This window comes from Quercus lobata, chromosome 7, assembly GCF_001633185.2.
Source record: "Quercus lobata isolate SW786 chromosome 7, ValleyOak3.0 Primary Assembly, whole genome shotgun sequence".
NCBI classification, from domain to species: domain Eukaryota; kingdom Viridiplantae; phylum Streptophyta; class Magnoliopsida; order Fagales; family Fagaceae; genus Quercus; species Quercus lobata.
Genome location: NC_044910.1, coordinates 5611633 through 5617099, shown reverse-complemented (window position 1 = coordinate 5617099; position 5467 = coordinate 5611633). Strand labels below are relative to the sequence as shown.

The window sequence follows — 5467 nt, the reverse complement described above, 5'->3', positions numbered from 1 at the left end:
TAAAATTTGATGGTGGAAGGTCCTAAATTTGATGGGTGAATAAAGGAATTAAATTAGCCATGGACAAGAAAGGTGGTTGCAGCCTATTGCATCTAGGATTATGTAGGGATTTTCATTTTTTTTCTGCTCTTTCTTTTTACTATTGTGAGCATTTTTCTTTTGATTTATTGTGTTTACTTGATCATATTTTACTTGTTTTTGTTTATATTTTTTATTAGTATTTTTAATAATAACTTACGTTCCAGGTAACTGGCCTTGGGGTTTGCGTCCAAGTGGTGAAAAACAATCTGGCGCCTTCAATGAAAAAGGCCGAATTGGGGATACAATTTGGGAGAGGCTTTTGCTGTGAAGCTGAGGTATTGGAGTTAGCTTGTGAACATGGAGTCATTGTCAAAGAAGGAAGCAACTACCTAATAGATGGGAAACTTTTCAGTGGTAAACATGAAGCTGAGCACTTTCTAGTCGAAAATGATGGAATTCTCAATAAGATAGTCTTGATATTAAGGAGACTGTTGTTTGAAAAGAGAAAAGAGCATCACGTTAGATCCTTGAATGGATGAGTTTTACTCAGATATAGTAGTTAGATGTCAAAGGACCCAGCCACTTTTCTAACCTGTAGGATCCTAGAACTTGAGATTACAACAGTGTCTTCCTCTTCAGGTACAAGTATTGCTCTTGATGTGAATTAAGCATTCGACAACAACACTAATTGAATTGATTTAATCTGCAGTTCCCTTCTGTTATTTCAGAAGAAAGACATAATAGCTCATGTGGTTGGGTCCTTTGGTTTATCTTCAGACTTTCATTCTTTGCTTGTTTATCTTGTAAAATCATTTTAAATACTCTGATAATGAATTATAAATCTCTGTTGTAATATTATTGTAGTTGCAAAGAACACCAAAAACATCAATTTTGAGTACTCTTTGATGTATTATCTGTAAAATATTGTTTCAATGCTTGTTGGACCTTAGAGACGAAGACAGAGACTTTTGTTAGACCTTCATTAGAGGCTTGGCCAAACGAAACTCTATCACCATGTGTTTGGATAAAGAATTTTACTATTTTATATAAATTTATAAATGAAAGGATTGTATTTAAAAATGATAGGATTTACAATCCGCTCATTTATTTAATTTTAAAAATTCTGTTGATTTCTCAATAGGGAGAGAGTAAAGAAATTTGGAAAATATTTTTATATTATTTTCCTTTCAGGATACTAAAATTTTCAACAAAATAGGTAAAATTTGATTAGAGGATTAAGAAACAAAAAACCATTGTATACATTTTCTCTATACTCAAACCACAAAACAATAAAGAATTTCATTATTATCCATTCTTTTAATTTTTGTTCTGGGCATGAGTATAAAACCCTTAGTCCATTAAGGGTGAATACCACTTATTTACCCAGTGTTGATGGCAAATTTTGAGAATATTCTACATGCACATTGCAAGCAAAGCTTAGTACTCTTTGGACCCGTTATATAATTTGTAACATATTTTATTTTTTCATGCATCGCCTAAGCTTATATATTTTATTTGGGGACATTGAAGGAGTGTGGTCTTGAGGTAAATAGTGAGTCTATTTGGGCTTATTCCAGAGCCTAAACTTGCATTTTGCGAAGTTAGCTTTGAATACTAGTAAAACCTAAAGGTCTATGATCAAGCCTATGTGCTGGTCACAAACAAAACTAAAAACACTAATCTAGATTTGCTATATTTGCCACATTATCCCGAATTTCCATAAAGCTCAAAATAAGGCCATTTTTCTTAAAAAAATCAATAATTAAAAAGCCTTGGTTCTTATGAGTAGATGGGTAGTAAGTGCCTCCCTAATCTGATTTAAATTCCACAACCATAACAAATAAAAAAAAAAAATTAAAAAAAAAAGGTGGGGGGAGGGGGGAGTGGACTTCCAACTCAACCCTAGAAAAACTCTCTGACTCTTTTAACTTACTTATAAACCATATTCACTATTTTGACTTGGAGTAAATACAACAACATGAAATAGTAGCACTATTTTTATTGTCTTTAATGCTATACCACACACATGATCTCGTGTGATGGCACGAGTAGTGTCCACTCTCTCCTTCATCACCTTCCTTATTCTCCCTATTTGTATAACATTAACGGCAATATATATATATATATATATATATATATATATATATATAATTTTTAATATTTCGATAATATTCCTTTTGTTTTCATTATGATTACAAGGCCTTTTACGATCTTTCTTTATTATGCATCACTAGTTTTTATTTAATACTAGAGTGAATTGTGGGCTTTATTCTCCCTTATTTTGAACTCAGGTTATAGACCTAATTTATTGGCATTATCAAAAATCAACCCAAACACCCAACAATTGGTTCTGGCAGATGGGAATATTCACCTATAAGTTTTACTGCTTAGAAAAGGTTTCTTAGTTAGTTGTTTGGTTGTAATCTCACACAAAAAATAAGTAGAGTTAAATGGCCCAAATATTAAACAAAATAAAAATAAGGAGTAACATTAAATTGTACAATAGAAATATAGAACAGAAGTAGAAGACAAAGGAGTAGCCCTTATTTATTCATTTAGGAAATATGAACTATCTCGGGCCAATTCTTTCCAAATTCTCACTCACAGTTTCTACTCAATTCAAGACATTCTCCAATCTTAGGACAGAGTGGCATTTTCTTGGCCTTTTTCTGATGTTAACAATTCACACTTATCTTTCTCCACTGTGCTCGACCCACATCCAACCAATCCGGTCATTTTCAAGGCTCTTGAGTTAAGTATGATTTGCTATTCACAAATTGAAGACAAAATCAAGGAGTTGATTTTTTAGAGTAAATCAAGATATTGGAGCGACCAATTACATTGAAATGAAATTAAAAATCAGAATATCCATGTAATAAATTAATAATCGACCCATTTTCAAATTATGTGAATCCCATTATAAATATGGGTTCTCTTGTAATGTGTTATCAATCAAGTGAATACAAGATATAGCCACATACCCTTTAGAGGTATGGATGTAGCAGCCAAGCCTAACCATGTAATTCTTTCTCTCTCTTTATCTCTTGTTGCTTCTAGTTTCTACATCAATTTTCTATTTCACGTTTAATTTTAACAAGTTCAAAGAGGGAAAAATTATAACTGGTTTTTTTTTTTTTTTTTTTTTTTTTTTTTTTTTAAATTTTAATTTTTATGATAGACTTTTCACACAGAATGGTTAAAATTTAACCCCGAAAAATGGAATAATAGACAAATAATGGGACATATCGACAAAAAGTCTTATAACTCAATTATCATATTTTAGTATTTAAAACAGATAATTCTCCCCCATTGTAACTATTGATTTGTTATTATTATTATTATTTAAAAGGGAGGGTGATGGAACGGGTACCAGAACTGCTATTTTAGAAAACCATTGTCGTTGAAGTAAATGCTAAGAAGGTAGATGGACAAGGCGAACTCTTAGACTTTTCAAAGGTGCTGAGCAAAGCCTTAAGATAATAAGGAGGTAGATGTGCTTTAAGTGCTGCAACTTCCAAGGCGTGCTTGACCAGCTAAAATGTGGAGTGAATAGCCACTAAAAAAGTCTCAAGCACTTGCATTTCCCCCCTATAAAAGGGCAAAGTATTAGTAGTCCTGGAGACATGCTTGTTATACTTAGCTTTTTCTTCCTCTTCTCATTAGTTTTGCTCAATGGCTAAATCCCATTCTGCTAGTACTATAAGCCTTTCCATGATTTCTATAGCGCCACTACTATTTGCCATGCTGATGGCTAGCTTAGACACAACAGGTCTCTCTCTCAATTTGCACCATATGTGTGTCCTAAAATCTCCCTTTACCCCATCTTAGCATTTGTGGGATCATGATCCTTTTCCTAGGCCCTTGGATTAGGATCGTTAAAAGTTTCTTACGTAACTCCACTACGGTGTTCCTAAATATCTTATGAATTCATTTTGAAATGAATGGATTAGATTTGGCTGTCATTTTAGGAACTTTGTGGTAGAGTTACTATAAAAACTCTAGAGGATCTTAATTCCATACCTTCATAGTTTTTTATTCCTAATTTGATTAATACAACATCCTCAAAAAGATTCGTTCAGAAAGAACATGTGTACAATTACTGACTTCTTGTATGATGTACTGTAGGTGCCCAAATAGGTGTTTGTTATGGAATGCTTGGTAACCTACCACCACAAAGAGAAGTGGTAGCGCTTTACAACCAATATAACATCCGAAGAATGAGACTCTATGATCCAAACCAAGCTGCTCTACAAGCCCTCAGAGGCACCAATATTGAGCTCACCCTTGGTGTCCCCAATGACCAGCTTGGAAACATTGCTTCCAACCAAGCCAATGCAAACACATGGGTCCAAAACAATGTGAAAAACTATGGCAATGTCAAATTCAAATACATTGCAGTTGGAAATGAAGTAGACCCCTTAGGTCCAAATGCAAGGTTTGTTCTCCCTGCCTTGAGAAACATACAAAATGCAATTTCCACTGCTGGCCTTGGCAACCAAATCAAAGTTTCCACTGCCGTTGACACCGGAATCCTAAAAGTATCCTACCCTCCATCAAATGGCTCCCTCAAGCCCGAATTCTGACCATTTCTTGATCCTATCATCAGCTTCTTAGTGAACAAGAAGTCCCCATTACTTGTTAACTTGTACCCTTATCTTAGTTACAAGGATAACCCCAATGGCATCCGCCTTGACTATGCTCTTTTCACTGCTCCTTCAACTGTAGTGAGCGATCCCCCACTCAGTTATCGCAACCTTTTCGATGCCATTCTCGATGCTGTTTACACGGCTTTAGAGAGGGCCGGTGGGGGGTCTTTGGTGATTGTTATATCAGAGACTGGTTGGCCTTCAGCTGGAGGGACAGCGACAACACTTGATAATGAAAGAACTTACATCAACAATTTGATTCAACATGTGAAGGGAGGGACTCCAAAGAAGCCTGGAAGACCTATAGAAACTTATGTGTTTGCCATGTTTGATGAGAATCAAAAAAATCCAGAGTTTGAGAAACACTGGGGGCTTTTTCTACCAAACAAGCAGCCTAAGTTCCAAGTTAATTTCAACTAAAGATTGCATATCATGAGCACTTTATGCATGGAATAAGAAAGCTTCTTGTTCTTCCTTTTTATTATGATCATAAATAAAGAAGGCAAATAATCTTGGACTAAATATTACTCTATTTCCTGACTACAAAGTACAAAGAGAGATCATCTAGGAAGTGAATTTCCTATAATAGATGGGTTTCAATATTCACACACATATTTTGTCTTATATTTGTACATTATTGCACAACACAACATTAATGGTCACACTTTCCCCTACATGTAATTGTCCACAACGACAAAAAACATTGCTTGCTGAAATTTAACAAAAAATAATCATATCCTATGACCTGAAAGATGGAGATCCTGAGTGCTTAACGTTTTCGACCCGAACTTATCAAGGAA

The 5467-nt window shown here is 34.5% G+C and overlaps 1 long non-coding RNA gene and 1 pseudogene across 2 annotated transcripts; both read left to right on the top strand.

Annotated features, from left to right (window-relative positions):
- The first annotated feature begins 217 nt into the window (after positions 1-217).
- LOC115953810 lies at positions 218-1031 on the top strand. Its single transcript, XR_004083785.1, has 2 exons — positions 218-660; positions 731-1031. It is a non-coding gene; the product is annotated as an uncharacterized LOC115953810 (long non-coding RNA).
- A 2492-nt stretch (positions 1032-3523) lies between these two features.
- On the top strand, positions 3524-5189 carry LOC115952289 (annotated as a pseudogene). The gene is made up of 2 exons (XR_004083328.1): positions 3524-3790; positions 4147-5189. The product of XR_004083328.1 is annotated as a glucan endo-1,3-beta-glucosidase, basic isoform-like (transcript).
- Positions 5190-5467: the final 278 nt, after the last annotated feature.